The sequence below is a fragment of the Diuraphis noxia genome, unplaced genomic scaffold, assembly GCF_037042655.1.
Source record: "Diuraphis noxia isolate RWA-SAM2 unplaced genomic scaffold, SU_Dnox_SAM2 contig0001, whole genome shotgun sequence".
In the NCBI taxonomy this organism is placed as follows: Eukaryota; Metazoa; Arthropoda; class Insecta; order Hemiptera; family Aphididae; genus Diuraphis; species Diuraphis noxia.
Window position 1 is genome coordinate 33348393 of NW_028301711.1, and position 15913 is coordinate 33364305.

A 15913-nucleotide genomic window follows, 5' to 3' on the forward strand; every position below is an offset into this window, starting at 1 on the left:
TATTATTTAAAGTTTTCCTGACAATAATCATCTAAACTTAGAGATACAGAAGTAAGTTTTTAACATTTTGTAAATTAGATCATGATGTTATAAGTAAGAACTAAGAATTATGTTTTCTTGATGTATATAGAAAAATAAAAATTATCACATTACGTTGGAGTCTGCGACTGATTGGACGAATATTCAGTTTAAGACCACTTGTTTATTGTGAAAATATTTAGATATAATGAAAAAGCATTTAATTCAGAACTTTCATCACAGTCCTCGGTAGTATAGTGGTAAGTATCCCCGCCTGTCACGCGGGAGACCGGGGTTCGATTCCCCGCCGGGGAGGAAAAATTTTTTGCAAATTTTTTTTTTGAAAGTCTTGTCTATTTTATTTTCACTCATTATTAATTTCAATTTTTATGTTTCTATTCGCGTTTCAAAGTAACCGGATATACCGGACATGTTTAGGTTCCGACTATCACCAACGTTATCCGTCTATCTGTTTTTACTATTCGTTGTTATGTCTTACTGTTTATAAGACTATATATTGACATAATAATATTATAATACACATAAATTATCAATTTTATTGATAAATCAGTTATTTAAATTTTATAGATACAGATTATGTTGGGCACTATAGCATTTAATAATTAATTGATTAAGTCCAAGAAGTAAGAATTTCGTCCCAAAATACGATTTCAGGACGTGCCAATAGACGGGCCAGCGACTTTTCATAGAAGGCAATGGCCCGCCTGTGCCCGCCCTTGGTGCCTCCACTGCATGGACGCAACTTGGATATCGCGATGTATATTTTCGTATTTTGGGAAATTTATATGCAGAATTTTAGTTTATGTATGAATAATGCCGAGTAGGTACAGTTTTTTACCCGAAATTCTTACTTCTTGGACTTAATCGATTAATTATTAAATACAATAGTGCTAAACATAATCTGTATATTATATACAATGTAAATTAACTGATTCATGATAATTTATGTACGTATACTATAATATTATTATGTCAATATAGTCTTATAAACAGTAAGACATAACAACGAATAGTAAAAATAGATAGACGGATAACGTTGGTGATAGTCGGAACCTAAACATGTCCGGTATATCCGGTTACTTTGAAACGCGAATAGAAACATAAAAATTGAAATTAATAATAAGTGAAAATAAAATAAACAAGACTTTCAAAAAAAAAATTTGCAAAAAATTTTTCCTCCCCGGCGGGGAATCGAACCCCGGTCTCCCGCGTGACAGGCGGGGATACTTACCACTATACTACCGAGGACTGTGATGAAACCTTTGAATTAAATGTGAAGTAAAGATTTCACACATTATTATAGGTATTATATTTTATATATTTGCCATTCAGTAAAATGACGTGCCTCAATTTGGCCCTACCAGGTATAAAATACTGGCGCCGCCACTGCGTCCATGATTTTTGCACAACTGCACATCCTAGTTGCGACCGTAATTATTTAGCGACATGTCGAGTTGCATACTTGCATCAATATTAATAATTGGTTAATAATATAAATAGTTCCTACTAATCCTACTCACTTTTACAAACTGAGAACTGTCATTTGTGAAACTCCTAGTGTAGAATTTTCCATGGCTTTTTCAATAACCAATAATATTATATTGAAAATTCATAAGGTAAAAACCTAAGCAAATAAAATAAATAAAAAATAACATTGAAAAACATACATTACTCTATGCTTAGCTCAGAAAAAATATTAAATAAATGTTGAGGATTGCAGAAAAATAAATTGTAAATTATATAGGTACCTAATGAATAGTGAAATTAATTTAAAATTGACTTGTGTTATTCAAAAACAGTTGTAGTCTCATTTTTGAATGCTAATTTTATTTCTTTTTTGTTGACATCATCCAAAATAACTTTTCCTTTTCAAATTAGTCCATACGTATAAAACAACGTTGGTAAGTAATAGGTATAACTATTTATATTTCAAGCACAAGGAAGTCATTTTTATTTTAAGTATAATAAAAATTGAATTCAAGGGTAAAGGGCGTTGTCTGATTCACTTTTGTCGTATATATTGTTTTCCAAAAGAAAAAATACCATAATCGCCTCCAGATACAATATTGTGACTCAGGATTCAGGAAGCTTATATATAGTGTATCAACTATCAAGGTCTGGAATACTTTAAAAAAATGTCCACGTCATTAAAACATTTAAAAATCATATACCTAGTTAATTATTACCCTTACATAATTTATACATTATTAAGTAATTTATAACATAGTTACCGAAATGAAAATGCAGACATGTATAATTATTTTAAATGGATTCTTATAAGTTATAGAAATTATAGGAAAACAAATTATTAATTTAATAAAAATAATAATTTATATAATTTACATCTTTCATAACAAATCACTCCATGTAAATACTTATTTTACCTACTCAACATTTAGTGTTGTAGTGTTGTTTTTGTTTTATTATAGGTTTAATTTTAATTGAGCAGGATCTATCATGGATTCGTGTTATATGCAGCATAATTAAATATTTAATGGATAAAATAATCGATATTAAATATACGTAGCTACTTTTTATACTTTTTTACGAAAAATATACCACTTAACTCTATATTAATTATAACACAAAAGTTGTTATCGTTGTAGAATTATTGCACTATGATTTAAATATTTAATATATATATATATATTAAATTAAAATATTATAATATAGTACCTATGTATGTACATATATTATAATATCATGTTGTGAGTGTTCCGAGTATTCGACATATTATTATGATTTATGATATAAAACGCAGACTTTATATTATTATATAATCGCTTAAATGCTTTAAATGATTCACAAGTCACAACCACATTGTTAGCAATAGTTTACTGTAATTATGAACTAATTATATTAGCACTCTTGAACTTGCTATTACCATCGATTATAGAATAAATTGTTTTTCTGTAACCAATGCTATTACGTTACCCCAAATATTTGTTTTGTATTCAAATGAAGGGCAACATTTTTAAAGATATTCACAGCGTGAGCATGACGTATCACCATGATCTCAGAATCCACCAAGGTGATTATACCATCAAAAACAATTTATATTTTTTAAGTAGGTACAGAGAAATTAATAATTATTCTAATTTTAATCCAATATGAAAATATGATACACTCGTTTCGGAGAAAAATCTCAGGTCACTTTATTCCTCGCCTACATTACTGTTTAGCTAGGTCATATCATAAGGCAGTGGTTACACCAAATTTTTGTTTTGTATTAAAATGAAGGGTAACTATTGCATAGATATGATTTATGGTATTTACGTGTACTCAATACCCAACACGATCTCAGAATCAACCAAGGTGATCACCAAATTCATTTTTTTTCTAAACACTTAGAATATTGAATTATTCTATATAATAAACTATAACTTAACCCGAAATCAAAATAATATGATACATTCGTTTCAGAGAAAATCTGTAGACTGTATATAAAGTCACCTTATTCCTCATCTATATCACCGCTTAAATTACAACATAAAACACAGTATGTTTCATACTTAATGTAATTTACATTTTACAGCAGGTTCAAGATAATAATTATAATAATAAAAACTTTTCTATGCGTATACGAAAATAGAACAGGTCTATTGCTGATAAAAGACGAAAAGTTTTCGTCGAAAACTCTTATAAACTTAGATCTTAATTTTCGTTAAATGTTATTCAATATTAGTTAATTAAAAACTTATTCAACTATATATTTAAGACAATTATGTACATCAATGTTTTGAATTATAAATACAATTAGAAAAGATTATCCCTGCAATTATAAAATAGCCAAGACTCGGCTGCCGAGTCCAAAGTATTTAATAATAAAGTACCTATACGTTTCCCCAATCATCCACGTACAACGTAATAAGTGGCATTAGTTAATAATTGAAGTAGACATTTTTTCAGTGTATTTTAGATATAATTGGTAATTGGTATACATTAAAAAAAATATTATATCCATATAAATGACTAAATGATTTATATGTATACAGACACAATGTATACTTTCAATTTTCATATTTGATTAACTATGTTTATAGTTTATACTACACGTGTTTTCAGCAGTAGGTATTGTTAAAAAAGTTTTTACTATCAAAATACATTTATAGTGATCATCACCAAAATTCTGTTATAAATAAAATTCAATGAACATAAAAAAACATAACTCAAAAAATCTCAATCAGAACATACAACAAAAACAAGCCAAGCAGAATACAGAGATCCGGAACTTAGGCCTTGATCAGTTGATCCCAATTCGCTCATCTCAGTGATAGATATTCATATTTTATTATTTATTAATTATTATTATGTCACGAACTATACCCTCAAATTAGTAAGAACGACAAAATAACATGTATGTATGATTATATACATATATTACTATATTAGCAATCGTTATTTAATACATAATATCTGATCTTATGGAAAATACGTTGACGTAATTTTATGTAACACAATTTTTCAATAAGTATGACCATGAATAAAACTATTCTCGAAAAAATACATCATATCTTAATGATAGAAGGATTGTATATATTATTACATTATGCGTATACTCATATACATCATAATATATGCAATATGCATGGAGAAGTTTATGTCGTAGTATTATTACGTATAAAATTGAAATATGTTCTGCACCGGAAAGTATTTTTTTATTAGTAGATTTTCATTGGAGTTAACTTTATCGTCCCATGAATTTTTTTTCTACACATATATTTATATTATATTTTTTGATTTTAGATATAGTTTTTTGTTTTTAAATTCTCATTTCACTTTCACCATCAAAAAGTAACAACTATAGATACGAAATTTGTAATATATAATTTTTAATATTTTAGTTTCGCATATATACTCGTGAAATCAATTTAATCTAGACTTTAGTTACCTTGTTGATCATAATGTTATTGAAATTATGAGTGAAGTGAAAAACTAAAATATAATTTTAGTGTTTTAATATAAATAGTTGTTTTTATTTCCATAAAGATGATAAATCAATAGCAAATTTTGAAAAATCTAAAGGTTTTTCGCAATAATTTGTTTCAACATCGACTTTAGTTATTTGTCTATTGGCTTGGAAAATAATCCAAAGTAATTAGTCTTGATATTTTCACTAATTAAAATAACCATACACTAACATGTGTGTGAAGTTAAAATTAGGTACATCATTTTTAATTTTATTAGCTAAAGCTTAGTAATTTATAATGTAACATTTATATATATATAAATACATTAATATATATATATAATTTATGTAATATTATGTACAATATTTTTCGTCACTTATTTTTACAGTACCTAGTTTAAAAATATTTAAAATTCATAATATGCAGTTTTTGAAGCTCAAAATAGTGTAAGAATCATACTGTCCATTTCCATGTTGTGTCACTTTAAGCCCCACTATTGACTTACAAGAATTAATACCATTAATATGATATTATTTTAATAATTAATATAGGCTTATAATATTATATAGGATGTAGAATGATTTTAGATCGTAATTTAGTGGTACATATAGATATGAGATGTTTTTGCCGTTTTTGGCATCATTTAGTTTAACCTAATACGACCTATACATATTAGAAATATAAAATTAAATAGGTAAGTCATAAATTCATAATATGAACAGTTAATTAATATCCTTAAAAATAGTTGCTGACACATTGTTTCAGAATCGATGTTCGTGTGCAAATATCAAAATATATGCTAGGTATGAATTATTGAATTAAAATTTAATACTTAAGTAATCTGTTGAATAATAAGGTATTAAGGTGTGTAAAGTGTATACACTTGATACTTGAAAACTACTATATAACAAAACGATTTCATTTCATAGGTTGTTAAAATGTTTGATATTTCATAATTTTTCTTTTCAGGCATAAAACTAATGAAAAAATAATTTAGCAAATAATTTATTCTAACTAAAATTTGAAATATTCAAAAATCTTGAGTTGATGTTATCCGGTATATAGATGCTTTTTGGATAGAGTAGGGTAATTGTATTAGTACAATTATTTCCAATACCTAAGTACCTACCTATCCTACCTATAGTTATAAGCTATTCTAAGAAATCTATAGTGCTATATTTGAATAAGCAGATATCATTAGCATTTTTGAATCTTTATTATTATTATTCAATATTAATTACTAAATCACCATACTGTACTAAGAAAATAAATTGTAAGTTTATATTAAAAATGTTTGTAAAGCTATATTTATTTTTAGTAATTATACTATGGTAATAATATACATTTTTAATATTTTAGTCACGGTCTTTGTAGAATTTCTATATATGTATAATAATGATAAATATTTTATTGTTTCCAAAAAATTTCACTATAGAATATAATATATTTTATTAAACATTGTGACACTTTTATAGCACCAGCTATAAACATATTTATATTGTACGTATACGTGATTGTACGTCTTAGAAAAATAAATCTAACAATGTCTACGCGTTTTCATGTGTGTAACACATTTTTCTTTCATGTGCCTAAAACGTGCGATACATATCATAGTATTGCAATTATTATTATTATACGTTTAAGTATCTGAGAAACTGCCATGGTTGTATTGAAATTTAGCATTCCCGATCAAACCTAAACAACGTTATTCTTTCGTCGAAAGGGGAAAAATAGACTTGTTGTCTCGTACTCTCGTTTAAACACGTACACAATGATCCAGTTCATTGCGATCAGGAAGAAAAACATATATTTTTCAAATAAACATACTCTGTGTGTGTGTGTGTGTGTGTGTGTGTGTGTGTGTGTGTGTGTGTGTGTGTGTGTGTGTGTGTGTGTGTGTGTGTGTGTGTGTGTGTGTGTGTGTGTGTGTGTGTGTGTGTGTGTGTGTGTGTGTGTGTGTGTGTGTGTGTGTGTGTGTGTGTGTGTGTGTGTGTGTGTGTGTGTGTGTGTGTGTGTGTGTGTGTGTGTGTGTGTGTGTGTGTGTGTGTGTGTGTGTGTGTGTGTTGTATATATATATAATGAATAACAGCATAATAATAATAAAATATGTACGTATACACATGAACCGAACGTAAAACATTCCGACGGATTGGCGGGTGAAAATGAGAGTTGGATAGACCGCGGAGTTGATTTCATCGTCCGGCTGCTTTTACTTTTAACCTCAGTCGTTTTCATTCCCAATACAGTGACTAAAAAAAAAATTCATGTTATTATATTATTATTACAAACCGGATAGCTGCAAGACGTAGTTTGACTGATTATTGTATATGTATAATATATATACCCTATGGTAATCCGGTATTATACGTATAATATGTACACTGCACAGTGCTTCCAGATACCTACACATTGTGTTTTGTTCGTCTGATCAAAGTATGCGTATCAACGAAAAATATTATCTACCGGACATTATATGAACATTGAACGGTGTAACTTACTCAAGGTGTACATCGGAATGTTATTGGACCGGAACTTGTATAATATAATAATATGTATATTTAATATTTTAACATAACGGTCTGGTTGGAACAGTCTTCAATATTTGGGCCGGCTTAAAATTACTGATCCTAGTGGTATATATTATTATTTTAATAACAATTCATGATATTGATTAACAATAAAGTGTGAAACAACAATAACACAGTTCTATAATGCCATTTAATTATGTACAGACTGGTTATACTTTACTTAATTTCAATTGCATAACGTACCTACTTGTGTAAAGACGTAGTGATATAATAATATTACATTATTACAACGAACAGTTTATTATTATCTGATTTGGTACATTATAAGAGTCATGCAATATTAACACATTTTTTATAACTACTTTTTATTTTAAATAATCTATCGATTTGTAGGCATAACCTTATAACAAATAAGTCACGAGTAGATACACTGATTCATAAAAAACACAATTAAAAAAGTCGTGAAGAAAATCTACAATATTATGATTTGATATAGATCAAATGTAATGTATGTTGTACAATGTACATAGTATTTATCATTATTTTGATTGTATTCCCATTATTATAATATTGTTCCTTTTCTGGTTGCGGTCTCGATTCATTTTTATTCCTATTCATCGAACTGTAGCAGAGCTATATGTATGAAAAAAAAAATGATTGAAATAATTGCTTGAACAAGGGTTTATAATTTAAAATAATAAATATAATCCGTCAATATAATATATTAATATAAGTAGATAAGTGGTTTTGTCAATTATTGCTGGTACCTACTTAATACTGATTTCTATAAAAATTAATTAAATTAATTTTAAATCTAATTATTTTGTTGACCAATATTAACAACCAGCATTTACAATTTACCATAAACAAAATGTCCATATTATGTAAGACTGCAGGAATAAAAAAGGAAATCAAAATTGACGACCTTCTAAAGTTCTAACTGGTTATTACTGCTAGTCTTTAAGATTTATAAAATCATTATTATAAGTAATTAAAAAAAAAAACTCAATTTATTAAATACATAAGTATAATTTTGTATTACAATGTAAAATAATAATTTGTCTTATTCTATAACAATTCTTACAAAACAAATTTTTGTTAGAGGAAAGCTATTTGGAAGATTATTACCATTATTAATATTATATGAATAATAAATTATATAGTGATTACATCGTAAGATCCAAGGCTAATTTTTACTATTTTAATACTACTAAAATTAAACTATTTTATGTCTATAATTTACATAATATAATAGTATTAAATATTAATCAGTCACGTCATGTATTATTTATTATTTATATTAAATAGAAAAATATTTAGTAATAGATTGTATAGGCGGTACATCAGTAATATTTCGAAATTTGGTGTCTATACTCTATAGTATACCTATAAAATATGTTAGACGTATCACTGTATCTCGTTCGTGGGGTTAGAATCTTCAATAGGTACATTAAAAAATAAACATAACTACCTATAGTAATATCACATAAGGCATAACTCATAAAATTAATGTTCTAACGTAAATGAAATTGTTTAAACTTTTAAATTGTAGTCACAAAAAAAATAAAAAAAATAGTCATAATTTGTAATAGAATTATGAGCTATACTTTATATATTTTTCAATTACTTAAAACTATGTAAAAAAAAATGGATTTTTCTTAAAACTTAAAATATTTTCTAGAAAAATCTAAACGTTTAAGTCTTTACTTTTAAAGACTACAGGGATAACACCCTCGTCTTGTGCGTATAACAGTGCGTGTATGTATATAGACGTAATTTTGGCGTGGCAATGGAGAAGGGACAAGTGATCCCTAAAATTTTGCAAGACGGCAAAGATATTATTTCATCCCCTCCTAAACATGGCAACTGACAAGAATAAAAATCTTTAAATCTTCAAATAAAGAATGCAATATATTAATAAAAAAATAAATATTTTTTCATCAATTATTGCATATATAATTGTACATTAATTATTTCACGTTTCTCTTATTTTATATTGATGTTGACGTACTGTCAACATTATCATATAACACACATCTCGGTTAATAGAAAATAACCCAATAACTGTACGAATTATGAATACAGCTGCCTGACACAGGATTATCATAACATTATTTTGTCAGATACATTATAGCACCTTTTTTTTTAATGAACTTGTATTGCATACCAACTCTTATCTTTTAAAACTTTGTAAAAATAAACAATCATGTATGGTTTCGATGTTGGTGAATAATTTATTTTGCCCTTCCTCTAGATTTTTTTAGACTCATTTATGCCACCGTATACCTATAACATAGATTATATTATAATTCCGGAGTTATGGTCTATGACTCATGACCATACAAAAATAATAATAATAATAATAATATTAGGTGCATATCTAGTATCTACGTGGTGTATACTGTATACTATTACTATTTATTTACGATTCACTTTGCCTGCGAGGGGTCGTTATACCAATGGTGAAAAACGATATGTCGCGTCACACGTCTTGTGGCGGTGATATATTATAAATGTATTAATACCTATTATTATAATACGCGTGTACACAATAACATCGTACTTTCTCCGAGGTGGCTGTCAAGGTTTACCGCCCCCGGTATCACGTCGAATTATTGCTCATCGCGCGTAGTAGGTACACCTATTTTAATAACACACACACACGTGCGATGACACTTCGTATTCATTTCGCTTATTATTATTGTTATAATTTTAGGGAGTAAAGTATGCGTTTCATCGGTTACCGTCGCTGTCCGCCGACGACGACCGCAATGTAGTCGTCGTCGGGTTTACGCAATATATAGGTACTATATGTATTTGAGCAAAATATATTATACTATATGAACAATACGATTAAGTCGGTTACAATATATGTATTCATTATATATATATATATATGCATTGATAGACGCAATTGGCCCTAGGCTAATACCCATTATGTTTATAAAGTCAAAGTGTATAAAGAGTACTGCAGAGTATATAATATACATTGTAATATGTGTATCATTTATTTTTGTTATGTGAAATTATATCTGCTCAATAAGGCATGTGTAATTCATCCGAAGGCGGTACTTATAGCTGCTATGTATAGATATAATATAGCTGTGTATGTATTATGACATCATTATTATCGTTTTATTTTCTAAGCGCAGCATTGTATGTATTGTTTTTAGTGATTCTATAATGACGTTTAATTTTTTTATTTATAGAATCAGAATATTTTGAAAATCATCTCGTCTACAAAATATTAGTATAATTAATGAATAATATAAAATGATGAAAATGTCAAATCTTTTAGTATATTTTTGAATTACATTGAAAAAAAAAACAAAATCTATTACCTAACTAATCGAACATTCAAATACCTATAGACTACAGGTAAATATTCCAATTTTCACATTATTAGATTCTGAGCGGAGCGAGAAATGTATTGATTTTACTATGATGTGTGTTTTTTTTCTTGTGTCTGTCATTATTTTTTGGAGCAGTAAAAGGTCTTCGATTTTCGACTTCAGTACCTCGTTCGATAAGAAAGTGAATCTAGTTGGTACTTTAGGTGGTCAAAAGTAAAAAATTCTCGATATTCTTCTTAATAATTAAGATAAACAGACTAAAAATTAAGGACAAAACGGGAATTTTTACGCACAATCAGTTTTCGACAAAATCAATTTTGGTTTTTGATGTAACTTTAAAACAAATGACCATACATACATGAAATTTTCACAGAAAGTTTATATAAGTATATATAATCAAGCTTATATATTCTATATACTAAAAAAATAAAATAAAATAATAGTACGTAGGTACAAGGTACCTGATGTCCTGATATAGATAAGTTATGAAATATTTTTAGACATGTAAAATCAAAATCGTTGTCCATATGCAACAATTTTATGTATCAATGTATCACTGATCTCAAATTTAATATATCCATTTAGATGACTTACTCAAGGACGAGTTAAACTAATAACCAACTATACAGCAGATTGACTTACCGTTGTTTTTATTATCAATATTCACATTTTTGTCCACCAATAATCACACATATTTATCTATAATTAATTACGAGTATATTTTAAATTGATTTATAAAGCTTTAGTAAAGCTCAAACTTTTTTTCGGTGGGCCAATCTGGTAAGCAAATATCTTTGAGTAGGCTACCAAATATAAAAGTACGAAGAATTACTATTTGGTATACATAACACGATGTATATAATACATATACTGATATACATAATTTGTAATAACACCGCATGCAAAGGAACAAATTGGATTTATTTTTTTATCTTTTAGATAAGCAATATGTTCACATTTTTTTTAAAAATATTTATTCTAAACTATTGTAGTAATCTACGTTAAATTCCTTCGCTGTGTACATGTAACCTCATAGTTTTTATGGAAAAACAAAACCTTAGACATACATTTTTACGAAATTTAACAACGAGTCTTGATTATTGTCGATTATACTCGTACATTAGGTAAATTAGCTAATACTTATTAGTCATTACCTAACTCATGCATATTATATTAAGAATTTGAATAAATAAATAATATATTTAATGTTTAGTAAGTCGTACACCGTATATTATTATCATCATCCATCAAATACGAATAGTTATGATATTTTTATATATTTATTAAAAATCTATAACCGTTATATGACAATTCAATCACGTGTGATGTGCCCGTTTTTCACTTGCGTCAAAATAAAGTCGACTTTCATATATTTATTTCAAAATTTAATAAACAATCAAAAATTATGCATAAATTTAAGTTAAATTTCATGGCATTAGATTTTGTTAGCTCGTATTATGCAGTATTTTTAATTAAGTATTTATTTGTTTTGGATTTAAATACAGTATTACAATTAGGTTTTTATCTGACATATTTGATACACCACTGAATCCAAATTAAAAAAGAAACAACATTTTTCTTAACAAAATTAATTGTATTGTGTATAATTAAAATTATAAAAAGCTATTGGCATTATATATATATATATATATATATATATATATATGCATTATATATATTACCTACCTAATATTAAGAGTCGATGTTTTGAAAAAAATATGGCTGGCTTATTTTCACTGAAAACAAGTTTAGGCTCGCCAATCTGAAGATAACATAATAAATGTATAGATTGGTAAAAAAATCACTTGGATTTTCATGGTTTTTTGTATTCATAACATTTTAGTCTAAAAATCAAATATAGGTATTAGGTAGGTATATCAAATGCAATATTATATTTTAGGTATATAAGTATACACTTTGTACGTAAAATAATTACCTACCAATGATGAATGAATTATAATATTCGATACTTTTTATTTTTTGATACTTATAAAATACAATACATTTAATAAATATATAATATTATTATTGTACAATAGTTTAAAATTGATTTTTAGATTAATAATTGTTTATAACACAAGCCAATGACTTGATGATTGAAGTAAATTCTAGGATACAAATAGAAAAAAGTTTTAATAGATAATATTAGAATTTAATGATTTGCGAATGGAAGTATGCTTCGTTAAAGGATTGAAAGATCTTATAAAGAGTGTTAAATATATGACTCTTAAACGGAAATAAGTTTTATAGGGGGTCTGAACTGCAGTCCATGGACATGACTGCTGTCTGACTCGACAAGACTGTCAGTGTTCGAAAGAGAAATTACAAGAATCTATGCACCATCATGTGCATCGACTCTGATAGACTGGGGAATGGAGAATACATCATGAAAATGAGCTGAAGAATAAAACTTGTTTCAATGACCAGACATTATAAAACAAACTACAAAAAGAAGGCTAACAATGACCATACTTACCTTTTAAAAAAAGAGCTTATTTAAAAAATGGTTATTAAAGAAAATCAGATTGGTAAAATTTTCTTAGGTAGGCAATGTTTAAGGTCTGAAGATTAATTATTAAGAAGATTGTCAAAGCATTAGGACCAAACATACATTGGAGAAAACGGCAAAGAATTAAGACGGATAATGTAAAAAGTTTTTGAGAGCCGAAACCCACGCGCAATAAGAAGAAAAAGAGAAGATATAATATTATACAAAAAAATAAAGAAAAAGCTTAAAAGATGAATTCTACAAACTAAAATTTCAGTATGTATTGCATTTGATTTACTAAAATAATATTATTGCATATATAAATATATATTTTTAAATAAGTGCCAACCTAAAACGGCTAAAACATTAAACAAAAAAATACATTTTATTACATACCTACAGTTGAGTACTTAATAATAGTATATATTTATTTTTTGTGGTTATTATCAATAATAGTTGTTATTGTTGTGTAATATGGTTTCGAAATATTCCTTTCCTGGTTGCGGTATTTGATCTGTACTCAAAAATTATTTGACGTGTCACGTATATACATATATGCATATAATATCATTCTCTTAATTTAGGGTTAATATTGTTTTTCCTTCAATTGCATAATGTATAACTAATATTTATTATAATTTTATAATGCACTTTTATGCAGTTCACTAAGCAACATATTAGTACCTATATAAAGAATCGCGCCCCCGTCTTCAATACATAATATTATTAATTATAAAGGTAGATTACACAGTTGTTGTAGATTGTTTTATGTTTTATCGATCAAAACATGATGTGCACGACGATAATCGGATAGCAGCATTCAAATTAGTAAAAGATAATATATACATGCGCGTAGAGAAAGAGAGAGAGAGAAAGAGAGAGATGCAGACTAAACCCAGTTGTATGTACCAGATATCTATACATAGTAAATACTTATATATATATATATATATTATATATTGTAGTTAAAATAAGAGAAAGTGAAAACTCGCACAACACGTTCTCTCTATAGCAAGCTGTATCTCCGCTTGGCTTCGATTTCGTATAATAATATTTATATATATTATTGTTATTATTATTACTATTATCAAGGGCCTGAGCAACGTGCTTGCGTGTAGCCGATATCGCCTCCTGGTACGGGTCGTGGCGCCCACTAGACGGCGGCGGCAGCGGCGGATTCGTGCGGCCAATAGATAAGTGCGAGATATTGCAGGAAAAATAAATTACCTCACAATCGTCTCCGAATGACGCGTCGGCCAGCTCTTGTATTATAATATTATATTTGTGCGCACCAGAAAACCTGAATATTATAGATATATATAGGTATAAGGTTACCCATATATAATATTATAATAACACAGAATAGGACAAAGGTAGTGATTGGCGGGTTGTGTTTTCGTATATTATAATTCTCTACGTCAAACGTGTACATGCCGCCATTTTATTATTATTTATTTTGTACACTTTCTGTATACCTATATAAAATATACACACACAAATGTACATAATACACATATTATATTATGGGTATTGTGAGATTAGTGCAACGCCGCGAGGCAACCTAAAATCGAATCGTCTGCCTCATAATAATACACTTGGCCAACTCTCGTTTTCAACAGATCGTGTAGTATATATATAAATATATAATATTATAAAATATAGTATACTGTACAGACGTATTGTCATATTTTATAACCATTATAAAGTCATAAATATTATATTAATTGTACGATCTACAAAAAAGTTATATTTGCACCACGTTTGTTGATATCCTTGAAATTGATTTTTCAGTGATATTAATAGTGATGACAGTGATGTATAAGTGATGATTATTTTTTTCAGAGTGCCTACTACCTGCATAGTGCATATTATATAGGTACATCGCAAAATTCCATATCATACTTTCTGCATAGACACTTCAGAGTTCAGACAACAATATATTAAAATGCCAAGAAAAAAATTCTAGGTACCAAGGATTGCATTTTTATATCATGATGATTTCAATATTAACTTAAAAATCATAGATAATAACACAAACAAAGAGATTATTGCAGAAATTCCGATTCCTAAATTACCATTTATGTTAGCTGTCTATTTTTAAGGACATGGTTCAAAACCATACTTTTTTTCACATTCATTTTTAATTACTATTAAGTAGGTTGTATTTAGGTTGATAAGTATATAACCTGCACGTACCTCTATACGGCTCTAATATTTTTACAAAATTCCTTTACGCTAATTTAGTTTTAATAAAATAGTAAATGGCGATGGGTAAATACGGCGTAAGCACCATCCAAGTGTGCCATAATTCTTTTGCAGGTTTTACGTCAATCACAAAATCAGTCTATATTTTCGTTTTTTGACAAAATTTAACATATATATAATAGTTATTATTATTAATTAGGTTATGGGTTTTTTTTATATCTTGAAGGTTATCTGCAGATGATAGGTGTAGGTACCTATATTTTGTATTATATGCATAAATGATTATACTAATGATGCGTTCAAAATGTTGCAACTACATAATATGTTATTCTTATTATAATTTATAATTATGGTAAAATATTTTTAACGGTTCAAATTTTTGTTCAGTTT

The 15913-nt window shown here is 27.6% G+C and overlaps 2 non-coding genes across 2 annotated transcripts; one reads left to right on the plus strand and one right to left on the minus strand.

The window, feature by feature from the left end:
* Positions 1-261: 261 nt before the first annotated feature.
* TRNAD-GUC (transfer RNA aspartic acid (anticodon GUC)) lies at positions 262-333 on the plus strand. The gene has a single exon. It is a non-coding gene; the product is annotated as a tRNA-Asp (tRNA).
* Positions 334-1215: 882 nt separating this feature from the next.
* On the minus strand, positions 1216-1287 carry TRNAD-GUC (transfer RNA aspartic acid (anticodon GUC)). Its single transcript has one exon. It is a non-coding gene; the product is annotated as a tRNA-Asp (tRNA).
* Between the last annotated feature and the right edge of the window lie 14626 nt (positions 1288-15913).